The sequence below is a fragment of the Mixophyes fleayi genome, chromosome 5, assembly GCF_038048845.1.
Source record: "Mixophyes fleayi isolate aMixFle1 chromosome 5, aMixFle1.hap1, whole genome shotgun sequence".
Lineage (NCBI taxonomy): Eukaryota > Metazoa > Chordata > Amphibia > Anura > Limnodynastidae > Mixophyes > Mixophyes fleayi.
The window spans coordinates 105232467-105247807 of NC_134406.1; the positions used below are offsets into that span (position 1 = coordinate 105232467).

General features: G+C 36.7%; 1 protein-coding gene across 1 annotated transcript in view; it reads right to left on the reverse strand.

Moving 5' to 3' along the window:
* The window catches only part of VWC2 (von Willebrand factor C domain containing 2), a 398261-nt gene that overhangs the window by 192004 nt on the left and 190916 nt on the right, over positions 1–15341 (reverse strand). The gene's annotated exons all lie outside the window — the stretch shown is intronic.

The following is a 15341-nucleotide window of genomic DNA, read 5'->3' on the forward strand; positions in this document are numbered from 1 at the left end:
CTGTTAGCTTCACATATAACGTGAAAAGCAAATTTGCACTTACTGTTTGGGCACATTTGTGTCTTCTGTTTACTACTTATGTATATATATTTTTTTTTTCTACATGCAAGTAAGCACTTTTATATTGTGTCATTTTATATTATTTGTGAAGAGACATATGAGGAAATATGTACAAAAGAAAATACAATATGTGAAATAAACATGTTTTTTTTAATTTTACATTTGTGTGGTACATTCAAACAAGTGAGGTCAAATTGGCAGTGAGGGTGGTCCTAATAAGTTCAACAGAGTTATTGGTGCGCTCACCTTCAAAAGTATTGGAGTCCACTGACAGCACTGGCATTTCAGATTCCTACACATTCCACTCAGGTAGAAATTGCTCTTTTTGTATTTCGCAAATGTTATGTAAAATACAGCAAGCAGCAACCACGTGGGGCACAAGCTTGGTGTCAATGTCAATGCGCTTCAATAGACAGCGCCAACGTCCTTTCAAGCGCCCCAAAAGCATTTTCCACCACAATCCGAGCCGAGCTGAGGGTATGTGTAAACCGGATCTGTTCCTGAGACAGGTGATGTTGCTGAGTAAACCCCTTCATCAGCCAGCGCCTCAAAGGGTAAGCAGCATCCCCAATGATGTGTACCGGTATCTCCACACCATCAACAAACGTAGATTTCTATAAATAAAAACATGCAGTTTCACGTCACCATATTAAAAATATTGGTCACATAACGCAGTACACTTGGTACTATATGGTGAAAATGCATTTTGCAAGTGTTACATCCATATATAAAAAGGGGCAGTAAATACATACAATATTGATAGCAAACAATAGTATATAAGCTTCAATTACAAAAACATCATACAACATTACACCTATATTTACCTCTCTAGGGAACAGCCAGCCATCTTGTCTTTCCTCAGCAATTTGGTAAAGGTCTGAATTTGCTAGAACTCTGGCGTCATGGGAACGTCCAGGCCACCCAATGAAAACATCTGTGAAACTGACATAAAAAAATACATATAGCAATGTTTTACAATACGCATTACACATGGCACAGTCACATAAAAAACCCCATAAAAAATGCTTACCAATAGTTGTGGTCAACCACAGCCTGCAGAATGATGGAATGCCAGCCTTTGCGGTTGTAGTAATCCGCATGGTTGTCTGTGGGGGCAATGATGGGGATGTGTGTCCCGTCTATGGCTCCAGCACACTGTGGAAACCCACGCTTCAGGAATCCTGCAATTGTATCATCCAGGCACTGACCTTGCGGTAAGGAGATGAAGCGATGATACAGGGCTTCCAGCAATGCCGGGGTGACTTCATGCACTAGAGTGCACACCGTGGATATCCCCACTCCAAACAAGCAGGAGATTGTCCGGTATTCTCCAGGGGTAGCATACCACCACAACACAATAGAAAGACGCCTACATGGTGGAATAGGTTTCCCAAAGTTAGTGGCCTTCCTGGAAAGTGCTGGGGTAATAAGGTCCAGCACATAGTTAAATGTCCCACATGACATTCTGAAGTGTTGCATCCACTGCTGTTCCTCAAACACTTCCACAGTACACCAAAAAGCTTCTCCGTGGCTACGCTCTCTGGCACGCATGGTTCGGTTACTGGCAGCACTGAATCTCAAAATTGAGGCAATGCTGGCCCTGAGAAAAGCTCTCCTCCTGCGCATATACAGACACCGAGTTTTCTTCTGTTGTGCCATAAACTTTGCCTTCCTCCTCCTGAACTGGGACTGTGCAAGAGTACACAGTGTCAGCAGCTGCAGCAAACTCTCATTTGCTGCATAAAACAGCAAAAACACACTAGTAAACATAAACTCTGGGCTACACAAAAGTGAGTCGTCGGCCATGATGAAAAGTAATGTGGTAAACAATCACCACCCACTTTTGCATCATCTTTATGCGTCAACAAACCAGTCACCTTTCAATGACATCACCTTTTTTCAGCCAATGAAAACTGCTCTGGTGATGACTCCCACAAATTGCCAGGGCACAGACTTGTGCAGTATGAATGGGGTCAACCCGGGAAATTCCCGGGTCCGAGGTGCAGTATGAATGGTGTTTCTGAGCTGGGACGCTCCGAGACCCTGCAAAAACCCGGCTTCAAAAACCCGGGATAATGCAGGGGCGGCATTATGAAAGTGGTATTATATAATTACCCCCACCCCCCTGCATCCTCTTGTACAAAAATAACTCAGCTCTGCCCTTTGGACAGTAGAGTGTTCATTATTGTAGCTTGGTGCTGCTACTAGCTGCACGTGCCATTTTTGAATGTTATTTCCATACTTTAATTCTGAATGAAGCTCTATTTTAGTAAATCTACTTTTGTGCTTTGGAATCACAAGGTGCTAGGACATTCATTTGTTTACCTTTAATAGCAAAAACATCTTCTAAAATGAATACATGACATCATCATTATCAATTAGCACTTACATCTCACCAGTAGCTTGTGCAAGTGATCTGATTGAAAAACATGTACTTTAGAGATGTTTAAAGGTTGAATCGGACATTACTATATACGCTCGAGCTTAATATGCCCTGACTGTACATTGACTAATTGCATACACCCCTGCCCCTCTGCGTTTAGCCCATGCAATCGTAGGCTGTTGGAAGAGTCTTCTGCGCTCGAAGATGAATTGGATGTGCTTGCATTCACTGGCATATAGTTAATTTCTGGGCTTGCGCAGTGCAATTTAAAGCAAAATACTATGTTATGTATTGGCATTTACATTCCATAATGAATCAGGCCCTCTGTGCTTAGTAAATAAGCCTTAATTTTCAGACATCACCCAAAACAATGTTAATGCTGCAAACCTAGAATAAAGATTCTTTTCTATTAAACCTTAATATAACAAATATAGTCGAATGGAAGCAAATATATATTGAAATGTGTTTTCCACTTTTGGTGCATGTTTTGTATATGCATGATTTTGTAACTTTAATTTATTTGGCATTTAAATTCAGCTCTTGCCAAAAAGATGTTTTTATTTACAGAACATACTTTGAAACTGTAAAAGTGACTAGTAAATCTCTATTTTTCCTTCATGAGCCATTGTGCCTAACTGGCCGACACATTTTATCACACACCATATTTTCCATGTATGCAGTTTCACATTCCAGTATCCTAGTAATTGATATTATTAACTATGCATGATTTAATTACTAGCTGACACATTGTTGTAATGTCAAATCTCCTTCAATTAAATCATTGACCAAACTACATGCTGTTAAACTGCACTAATTCACTGAAGGCTTGGTTTGATAAAATTACCTGTACAATATTTTTCAGTGACTTTCCTCATGCTAAAATTAAGTGGTTTGTCAAGTTATGTTACCTTTATTGTATGTTTATTTGTACATTTAAATACTTTTTTTTTCTCTGGACTTTAACAAAAGTCATAAAGAAATTTAAATACATGCTTATACCCTGAAAAATCGGTCTCAAACTGTTTTACTGATGACAAGCGTAAATCTTTATATTGAACACAGGTGTGATTTATAGACTATAAAATGTTATGGTGAACGATATCCTAATATATTCTGTTATTTAAAGTTAAAGGCCAAATGCTTGTATCGACAGATACATAAAACTTTTTGAATATATGCCCTATTCTTTCACCTCTAGAGAACAAAAGACTAATTTATCCTTCTTTTACAACTACGGCCAATTTAATTAAAGTTAATCAATAAAAAATACTTGTTTAAATAGTTTTTTTTTCATTTAAAAATATCTGGCGTCAATGAGCAACACAAAAAGCCTTGCATTGGTACAAGGAGCATATTAACAAATAGAAGAATCCTTTCAAATGTCACAAATCTTTTAATTTTTGGCTTATTTACTAACTTATTTACTAACTATAGTAATAAGATGTTTCCATCCATCAAACACATTTTTCCCAGAGTTCCTCTTTCCACATATTTCAAGTAATAGCAGTGTTTTTTTTTTTAAACATATTTATGTTACTATCAATCAAATAAAACTGTTCAATACCTAACTTTCTAGATAGAATATATTTGTGTTTGTTTGCTTTGTGACTTTATCACTGATGTCTGTGTTTTGTATTTGAAATGTAGTTTCTCTTTAAAAGAAAAAAAAGCAAAATGTGAATTAATGATTGACAATCATGAGTAGCTTAACTAGAACATAAGCATCAAGGGCTGTGTGCAGAGTCACCCTGTGCAAATTAATGACATTTTCCATCTTGCAGCTCATGATGTCACATCCATTTACACTCATTTTCATCCCAGTTGTGTCTGCATGATACATAAGTTTTGCTGACTAGTGCATAACTTGGATGAGTAATGTTTATGAATATAAAATTGAGTAGATGATTAGATTGATAGATAGAGAGATGGATGGAGGAAGGGCAGGACAGAGGCGTAGGAGGCATTGCTCTTTCCCAGGCTGAGGTCATGAGTTTGATTCCAATCAGTGTCGTGTTTGTGTGGAGTTTGTATGTTCTCCCCATGTTTGCATGGGTTTCCTCCATGCTCCAAAAACATATTGATAGGTTAATTTGCTGCTGACTAAAATGGACCCTAGTATTTGTGTGTTACGGCATTTAGACTATAAGCTTCAATGGGGCACGGAATTATAAATGTTCTCTGTATATATGATGGCGCTATACAAACAATAATAAATATTTAACCTTATAAGATATGCTTATTTTTACTCACCTAGGAGCCAGGATTTCACACACTTTCTAATATTGTTTAAAACATTTTAATTTTCACTACCATTTTAGTTTAGTGTAATGAGTAAAATGGAAAGAAAATTTTTATTTCATTAGACGCATAATTGTTTATGATTTAGAATGTTCAGTTTCACAGCATGCACACCTCACTGTTGAAAATAGGAGATAGCAAGATTGTACTTTATATGAGTCTCTAGAGACCTTTTTTTTCTTACAATTCGTCGCTTAAACTTTTCCTTTGAGGAAAATTCAGCTATGTTATTTATAGAGATGTTCACTGATGCCTGTGTTTTGTTTTTTTGTTTTTGTTTTGGATCTGGATTAAGTTCGTGTTTTGGTTTTGGCAAAACCGCACTCACATGTTTTGGTTTTGGTTTTGGATCCCTATTTTTTCTTAAAATCCCTATTTTCTTTTTTGCTAAAATAACATAATTTGACTATTTTTTTGTTCATACGTTATTATTAACCTCAATAACATTAATTTCCAGTCATTTCCAGTCAATTTTTGTCAAGTGAAAAGAACACTGCTACCCCTGTTTCTGTGTGAGCAATGGCACTGAGCAATGTCACTGGAGAATGGAGAGTGGCAAGAACACTGCAACCCCTGTTTCTGTGTGAGCAATGGCGCTGGATCTCCTGGGGAGGGAGGTACTTATGGAATCTAAAAGCTACAAGATCCGACAACGCAATGATGACGTTTTGCCTCGATTCAGATCTGAGGACGCGCGAAAGTACCGAGCCAGCTCGCGAGCCCACTCAGATCCCCTAAGTTCGGGTGGGTTTGGTTTTCAGAAACCCGAGCCCGAGCATCTTTAGTTATTTGGAATAGAGGAATTTATTAGTAGGCAGGCCTGCCATCTGGCATTTTAAATCCTCTTGTAAAATGATACTGTAGAATGTAAACAGATATTTAAACAATTTCCACATAATATTTCAGAAGGTTTAAAACTAATCTTAGAATGAATCATACTTTGCACATAAATTGCGTCTACCAATGTGCCCTTGCTTTTGTACTTCACTATCTCAAACAGAAATACATTCACTTACTTAAGTGCAGTAGTTACTACACTACACTACACTACACATTTTAAAATGTAATTTTGAAAACAACATTATCCTATTTGCATGATAGCTATAGATGAGTTCAAGGCAATATTCCTAGAGAAGAGGCTTGTGTGTTTGGGTAAATAAATATAATCCTATTTGTTGTGTGACATAATGTAGATGGAATATTACAAGTAGTCCTTCTACTTACTTGTACTTTACTTATTTTGGAATGAATACATTTCAAGATTTATTATGAATAATCCACGTTTCCAAGGTGAAGTTTCATATGTTAAGAACAAGCTATCCAAAACATCCCATTCAGTGTCAAATCCTCTATACCCTATGTGAAATTGCATATTCCATAGATTTGATTGAAGATGCAAAAAAAGGGGAAAAAAGAAAGCTTTGGTATTGAAATGTATTGTGATATCAATAATAGAGCACTCAAGCGAAAGTCTTTGGATTATCCAAGCCAATTGCCATTTATCATAATAAACTAATTCTGCAATATCAAAATCTTCTGGTCAGACATCTAGCTACACAATCATTTACTATGATCAAGGGTAATAAAGGGATAAAGGGATAAAATACAGACATGTAACAGTTTATAGAAAAAAAACATTGAAAAACATATGTCTAAACCTACAAATAGGTATATAAAAATATTATTATTTTAGGGTATGACTGAAAAGGGCATATAATTAGCAATTAAAATGCTTGGCATCCATTCATATATCAAATCTGGCCTTTAGTTATTACCACATTACAGCCATGAATTTGCCTATTATGCATGAGTTAAAGTGGCCATACAATATCAGTAACAATATTAAGCAATCTGCCTATTACTACAACATGTATAGACCCAGAAGTACCCTAAACCCTGATAATAATACAATTGAAAAGGATCATTATCACAAAATGTTGACAAATGCAGTTGGATGATACCTGCTATCAGTTTGTGTGGACAGCCATCTTCCAGCTGCACTATTGAGGCATAATAAAGCCAGAAGAGATCTGGCTGCTGTCTATTTTAGAGATGTCTGTAGACCCTGTGTTTTGATTTTAATTTTGGTTCTAAAACCATCTTTGCATTTTGATTTTGCCCAAAACTATTCATGTGTTTTGATTTTGGTTTTGGTGTTAGATCTGAATTTCATTAAATATTGTGAACAACAGATAAATCATGTAAATTTGAGCTGTTTTTTGTTCCTACGTTAGTATATATATATATATATATATATATATATATATCATTAACATTCATTTACACTCATTTAGACACAGCAGTGGCAAACAGGATGGCAGGTTAATAAAGTATAGGACAAAGTTAAAGCATACAGGAAGAGCACTAGCTCATAGGATGGTCATTTTAGAAAAGAATATATCCTAACATAGGCTCACCCTCAACTGAAATGGTTTCAGAAAATCATCCTATTTTATTCACAATGTTATATAACATGTGTGATATGAAGAGGGGTAACAGCTGCAGTATTAAAACATAATTTTAGATAACAAGATAGACCAAGGTGGGCCTCACCCAGAAGTCAAAAAGCATTAAAAAGAAAATGGACATATTTATTATTCTCACTATTAAACACAGCATGTGTGATACATTTGAGAAGGACAGAAGCGGCAGTAATAAAAGCTCATTAGACGGCTAGCAGCAACATAAATAGTTGTTTTAGAAAAGAAAATGTACCAAGGTAGGTCTAAATCAGAAGTGAAATGGTTTCAGAAGACAATGAACGTATTTGTTATTCTCAACATTAGACAGCATGTGTGGTAGATTGAAGAGGGACATCAGCGGTAGTAATAAATTGTAATTTTGGAAAAAGAAACACACAAGGTGGCCAAAGCTCATAAAACTAAAATGATTCTTCAGGATTCTTGATGGCTTGTTGCTGATGTTCCTCCAGTCACTAAAGAGTGAAATTCTACTTCGCTACTATGTTTTGCTTCAGTTGGTGGCTTTTCATGGGTCATATTTTTTTTCAGCTGCTGCAATATTCTAGGAAAGGAACCTTTGAAATGACGCACAGATAGATTTAGATTTCCCTTTGATGAAATTACTTTTATAAATATTACTTTTTGTAAATAAACGCATTATTGTGGTCTAGTGAACCCCCTTCGAACTTAACATGTGCATCTATTTGTGACTTTATCATGTTTTAGTATGGTCACTAAATAGATACTTTATGGACACAAACTCTATTGTTGATCACAAGTGGACTTCATGATTGCCCCTGTGCTGTGAACTCCTGATTACGCTGGGCAGACAAGTAGAGTGTATATCTACACTTGTCAAAGCCAATCGGGATACTTTCCTTTATATGTGCGCACAGATTTTGCACAGAGATTGGAGTTATTTGATCTTAACAATGAAGTTTGAGATACAAGTTTACAAATGATCAAATCATTTGATCTGCAATCGATTAACAGCACACAGGGATCCAAGTGAAGTTGCTAGCCTGACAGGTATGAGCTACCGGCCAGCTATTCTGAGTGCCCACGCTGTCATCTTTGCAGAGTTGTGAACTAGTGATATTGGGATCGTATGTGCACATTGCCTTTACCAAGCAAAGTATCTGGTTATTTTCATCTACTCATTCTCTCAAATAAGGTCTATTAGCTGGGCTCACACAGATCATCTACTATACAGCGATAATTGAAGCTTATCCTATTAGGTAACAGAGTTTGTTGTCTCTATTACAAATGGGACTTACTTTTATATGATTTTATTCATCTATTAATTCTGACCTGGATCTAAACATCTTAGCTGCTATCTTGGCAAGAGACAGTATATGAACTAAGGACCACATCATGCTATATATTTCCAACTGAGTTCATTATGTATCTGTGGGCACACATAATAATACAAGCAAGGAAATCCATTCAGTTGTGCACAGTGGAGCGTTATGTAGTGTCTTTTCCCTCATATTTGCATCCAGTAAGATTGATATTTGAATCAATAGCACATGTTAGTTTTATTCTATAGGGTTCTTAGTATTTTTATTGATTCTCTTTAATGTTGTAACTCCATGATTATTAAAGAATGTTACTATTATATCAATTGGTGACTGTGGGAGACAATAATTTGATTGATTCTTCAGGACAGAAATGAATTGTACAGTGCTGCATTTCTTTTGTTTTAGTTTACTGCAATATTCTACATGCAATCTCTGAATACTAAAAATGACCAGTAATGTTACAGTGCACAGACAACCTCTAAGAAATTCTGAACAACCAAGTTTATTGTGTGTGCAAAGTATGATTGAAATTCACCAAGTCATAATGCACACACAATGTTAGCTCTATTATCAGCAATGAGGAATCCTGAGGAGAGTCTTAGTGGGGTGAGCCATTTTGCTTTGACATTCCTGAGGTTTTCCAATAGATTGACACCGATATGCTTCTTGGAAAACCAGCGATAAAAAGAGTAGCTTGCCTTTGTTTGAACAACACAAGTATTTGATTGTGAAGACAAATGTGTGCGTGGCAGTATGACATTTGTACTAGTAAGCGGACAAAAGACAAGACACTGTGTTTGACAGTACAACCCCCCATTAGAAACAACTTTTTTCTAACAAACCAATTGTATTAATTTTAATGATATTGTGGAGCACTATCTGAATCGTAAGGTAACAATCCCGTTGGCCGTTCACTTGGTGTGTTGACAGCTAGAAGTAGCTACAAATTTTAGTACCTTTTCTCCTGTTGTTAATCATGGATCAGTCTATAGATCAGGAGTATCCCAGTATTAAGTACTGGCCGAAGTAGTACTTTTTCAACATCTACTAGTAAAAAAAGGTCATGTGGGAAGAAAGTGTAAGAAAGGGCGCTCTAAATCTAAATAATCTTTGTCATTCTCTAAGAAAACATCAGCTCTTGATGTATGTATTAAGGGGAAAGTTACTGATAATTGTGGTGATTTGTCTAAAAATGGAAAATACACTCACAGTAACAAGAGAGGCTCAGATCATAACCACGTTTTACTAGTAGTGGTCCTGCAACTGCTCTTACAAATGTAAGAGCAGCAAAAGTGAGTGCCCAACATGGTCATGCATCTTCTACAACTCCCCATGAACCACCTTCTCATTCTAAGTGTAGATCTGTCACCTCCAAAACTGCCACTTCAGTGAATGAAAAGAACACTGAGGCTGAAGAACAAATTGGGTGTTCACAGAATCCTGAGGAGAGTCCAAGAGTATCCATGAGTGATATATGTAAGTCTGAAATTTCACATTCTGGCACTGTAATTATAGAGCAGCCTCCTTCCAAAATGTCTCAACTATTTGAATTTTAGATTTTTGCTAATGTGCAACTCAATGAGGGGGATCATTTTGGATCTGATAATTATGAATGTATTGTACTTGAACAAGATAAAAAGAGGAGTGTGATGATGATTGTGTTCGAGTAAGGCAGCCATCTGTGGTACCACTACATGTCCATGATATGTGCATTGTAATGCCTAGGACTAACAATTCCACCTCTTGCATGTGGAAATATTTTTATCCAAACCCAGACAAGGTATCTGTAGCCTTTGTGACACCACAATCAGCAGAGATAGGGATGTTGATCATTCAGGCTCCTCCTCCCTGCTATGTAATTTGCAGAGTTCATTCTAGCACTTTATCACAAGGTGTAATATTATGTATAGTAACAAGCAGTCCAGCATCAGCCATGAATATACACCTCATGCAATCTTCACTGTCAACACCTTTATCGTTAACCTCATCATCAGTAGTACGTAGTCCTGCCTCCAATTTTAAAATGCAAATTGACTGCCCTAATGCAAGCCATAATTTCCAAGAGACATTATTGTGTTATACAGCTGCTGCTACTTCTGGGGATGAAATTTCTATACAGAAGTGGACCGAGAAGAATAAACATAGTTTTAAACAACAGTTGTCTTTGAAGCAAGCGTTTGCAAGAGGAACCACGTTCATCAGTCAACATCCTGGTTGCACAGTGGATCACTAAAGTTATGAGAGCACTGCACTGTGCATCCAATTTCTGCCATCAATGCATCAGGTTTTAGAAGGTTAGTTGAAGTCATGTGTCCACGCTACCAAAGTCCATAGTGATTCCATTTCTCCTGAACAGCAATTCCTCAGCTGTACCGGGAGGTTAAACAAAAAGCCATTCAGACCCTAGAAAATGCATTTGTACTGACTATCCACTCAACTAAGGATATTTGGACAAGCGGTACTGGTCAAATAAAAGACTACATGACCGTGACAGTCCACTGGGTAGGTGTATCGCCTTCAGCAGCAGCACCTGTAGCATCATCATCCTCCTTCTTATCTTTTTAGCATAGTAATGCTAGCACATAATGCAAGTACCCTGTCTTTTCCCTGCTAACTAGTACAGATATGATTGTGCCCCTTACACAAATGCATTCAGACTGAAACACTTGGGATTTTAAAAGCAAGAAATATATTTTATTATTTTTTGGGTGTGCTGCTCAGAGTTGAAGGACACCCTGTTTTTTACCCACTAAATATTTTAGATGTCAGTGATACTGCCCCTCACACAAGTGCATTCAGAATGAAACACTTGGGATTTTAAAAGCAAAGTATGTTCTGCCTGTGTTTGCGTGGGCTTCCTCCGGATGCTCCGGTTTCCTCCGACACTCCAAAGAAAAACATACTGGTAGGTAAATTGGTTGCTATCAAAAATTTACCCTAGTCTGTCTCTGTGTGATATGTATGTTTAGGAATTTAGACTGCAAGCTCCAATGGGACAGGGACTGATGTGAATGAGTTCTCTGTACAACGCTGCGTAATTTGTGGCACAATATATATATACCTGATGATATATATATATATATATATATATATATATATATATATAATATATATAATATATATATATATATATATATATATATATATATATATATATATATATATATAAAATATATACATATATTGTGCAGGAAACTCAAATCTGCAGTTTCCTAGTTTCCTTTTTTGGCACATCGGGTTGTTGTAAAAGTAGCCCATAAACATGCCATAAGGCGCTATATATATATATATATATATGTATATATACATATATATATATATATATATATATATATATATATATATATATTTATTTATTTATACATGTATATTTTGTTAGGGATGTTGGTCAAACAGCAACCTGGTCTTTGTCCACTAAATAGTTAAGATTGTTCACAATTGCTACACAATTCCAGCAGACTGATCTGTAAATAAACTGTTAAGATTTGTGTAGTAAAAGCTATTTCAATATACATTGCCACCCTGTCCTACTCTCTACAACCCACTTGATGAGCACACAATTGCAGCAAACGACCTACCCATGTACTATCAATTCTAAAAAGGAAGCTGAGAACATCATAGAACACAACACCAGCTCCAGCACATACTTGTCTTCAGTTTTTGTCTGCTCAGTCTAATTTTAGAACTTCTTTTGACAGAAACACCAGTGGATAAAAGCAAAGCGTTCTTGACCTTCTTCCCAACTGGACTACAATATGCACAACACCCAGTCTCATAATCCACGAACAGAGCATGAACAGGGCATCATTTAACACTAGAAAGGGTCACATCCATTTCCCATTCCCCAGTTTTCTGCAGCACAATGACCAAGGAATTTTCAGAGGTGTAATTAACAGTTATTTTTCTTTGTCACAGAAGAAATGGCCATAGTCCTCTGTAGTAGAGCACAACACTGCTAGCAGCACTTCTAAATTTCATTGAAAAACAAGGCACGCTGCTTTACGACTGCTTAAAATATCTATACCATACCATAAACCACTAAGAAACCCCATAGCCACATATTCAAATATAAGAAAAGCACAAAACACTGTTGCCAATGGCTCTGCAATCATGGCTTCCCTTCACATTTTGCCATTTTTCAGATCCACAAAAACTTTTTTTTGTTTAAATGAAGATGTTTCCTTTTCATAGTAGAACAAGTGTACAGTGTATATCATAACAAATACATATATTATACATTAGAACTGTTTTAATGATTATAGTTTGCAATTTAATATAATGTAACTTTAAAGTACAAATTGTATACTACACCAGTATTTAAACATAACTTCTCACTCCATTTCCATTATGTGATTAAAACTGGTATTTACTGTTACTGACGCTATACATTTATCATGCACGGTAATGTGGAGGCTTACTTCAGATTACAAGTCATAATTTTGCCTTAAATCCACACAAATTTGTAAAGTTTCTAAATATATGGAAATACATTAAGCCGCCACTTAATGCTTACTGTAATTGATTTTGATTTCCTGGAGACACATTTCTTTTCCAGAAGTATATTTTGCATTTCAACTGGATGTGTTTTACTATTCTTCTCCTTAACCAATTTATGAAAGCTTACTGAGCTCTTAGTTAAAAAAGCTTTAAAATACAGACTCACCATATGTAATAAAACATTTTCAACAGCTTTTTTCAAGTTGTTTTTTGCTTATGCAATCCAGACTCTTACCATTTGCTTTAAATTATGTTCATCAACTTCACATAAAGCTGAAGAGTAGACCTAGCTTTCCATTTTTGGTGAAATACAGTAAGGGCAATAACGCGTTTCACATTTCATTACAGGTAATTTTAGTGCTTAAGCCCATCATGATTGGCAGTACTTTATAAGTGCATAAGCAAATCAATTCAAAGCTTTTGCAGTGTCCAAGAAAAACTTGATTATTCTGAGGGTATTAAACAAATATGTTTCTTATTTCTTGATAGATGACATTTTCTTTTGATAACATGTTGAAATGAATGAATTTTGTTGAAGGGAAAGTTATGCTACATAGTAAAAGTAACATACTTTCCCATTAGTCTATAAGTTATTGTCCCCAATTAGTGCAGTCACAAAAATATATATGATATTCATCTATTTCTTTTGTTTATTTAAAGAACTTATCACCTGTGACGCCATTTGAACCTCCCAGGTGCAGTTCATGCAGGAAACATATTTAGGCACATAATCACAATAAAATAACAACACTGAAAGGCACACATGTGAGGCATGTGATTCTCATTAATGTCATAATTTATTTAAGATAATAAATGAGGTTCCAATGTGCAGTAAATAAGAGGAAAAATGTAAAAGTTGAAATAATTATTTCATGAAATTGGTGATAGTAAAGTGCTAATATGTTGGTCTTTGAAGTGGAATTTGGGCACACAAATGGTTTTGCAGCGCATCCAGTGGCGGATCCAGGGGGGGGGGGGCGATCTGGGCGATCGCCCCCTTCCCCCTAGCAGGGTCTTGCTGCCGGCGGCTGCACACTATGTGCAGGTCCGTTCGGCAGTGACAGGCAGGGGCAGTGTGCTGCCCGGCCGCTCTGATTGTGTTTAAACCACAATCAGAGCATCCGGGCAGCACACTGTCCCTGCCTGTCACTGCTGAACGGACTTGCACATAGTATGCAGCCGCCAGCAGCCTCAGATGTCAATAAGGGGGCGGGGCCTAAATCCCCCCCCCCTACATCGCCCCGGGTAGAAGTATTCTCTAGATCCGCCCCTGAGCGCATCTGTATGAAATACGAAGGAGGAGGAGCCTTGGTGAGTTCCTTTAAGTAGTGTTTGGTGGTGACGTTCCACTGAAGTACCTCATGGCATGATTATTACAGCTTAGTAAATATTTTAGGTTCCCAAAACACCATAAAGAGAAAGAAGGAGCACCATAGCCACTGGTTGTTTGTTTGTAGATAAGAGTGCTAAAATTGATCCCAGCACTCTACTGAATACTGCCATCTGTAAATTACAATGTGCACATTAAATTGCTTGATACAACTATAATAAGCTCCACCATGACACAGGGAAACCCCAATTGACATACAGATTTGCAATCCCTCCAGTGGTTTCCATGCTTCTCTGAGCCATGATTTATACCGAGCACAGAGATCATCATGGGAATCCATAGACGGAGAAGTCTAGGCCAATGTCTATGTTTCATTGTGTGGGCGGTAGTGGGGTAAATTGAATGGAAAATTAATTAAGAATGGACAAACCCATTTAATGGTGGTGCAGACTAGACTGGAATGAGTCAGCCATGTTATTTAATCAGTGGCAATTAGCACTGACATTTGATAAGGCAGCTTATCCTTTAATTACACAGCTAAATATTGCTCTAGTGTGAAATAATACTTCTGGTGTGCCATTATAACCCACAGTCTTGTATTAGAACACAACTAACATGTACCTACAGTGTCACAAAGGATTTGAAAATGCAATTTATATACGTTCCTTAAAATGAACACTTAAATCACACTAAAAACTTTTTTTGCAAGGTCAAACAAAGAAAGATGCAGTTATTGACAACTTGAAAGCACACACATCCCTGCTTTGAAAACTGAGAATCTGAATATGTAATTCATTTCCCAAAAGGACAGTAAGTTTAAGATTTCCTAGTAAGTTTAAGTAGTGATAATATTCTCAAATCTTCTTATTCTTTTGTGAGATACAATCTGAAGTAAGACATTTCAAGCTTTTATACATGACCAGTTTTAGACTAGATGGGGAGTAGGACAGTTTTTAAGAATGTAAACCCCTGTTTTCAGCCCCCTGGCCAGTAATACATAGCTGAATGTC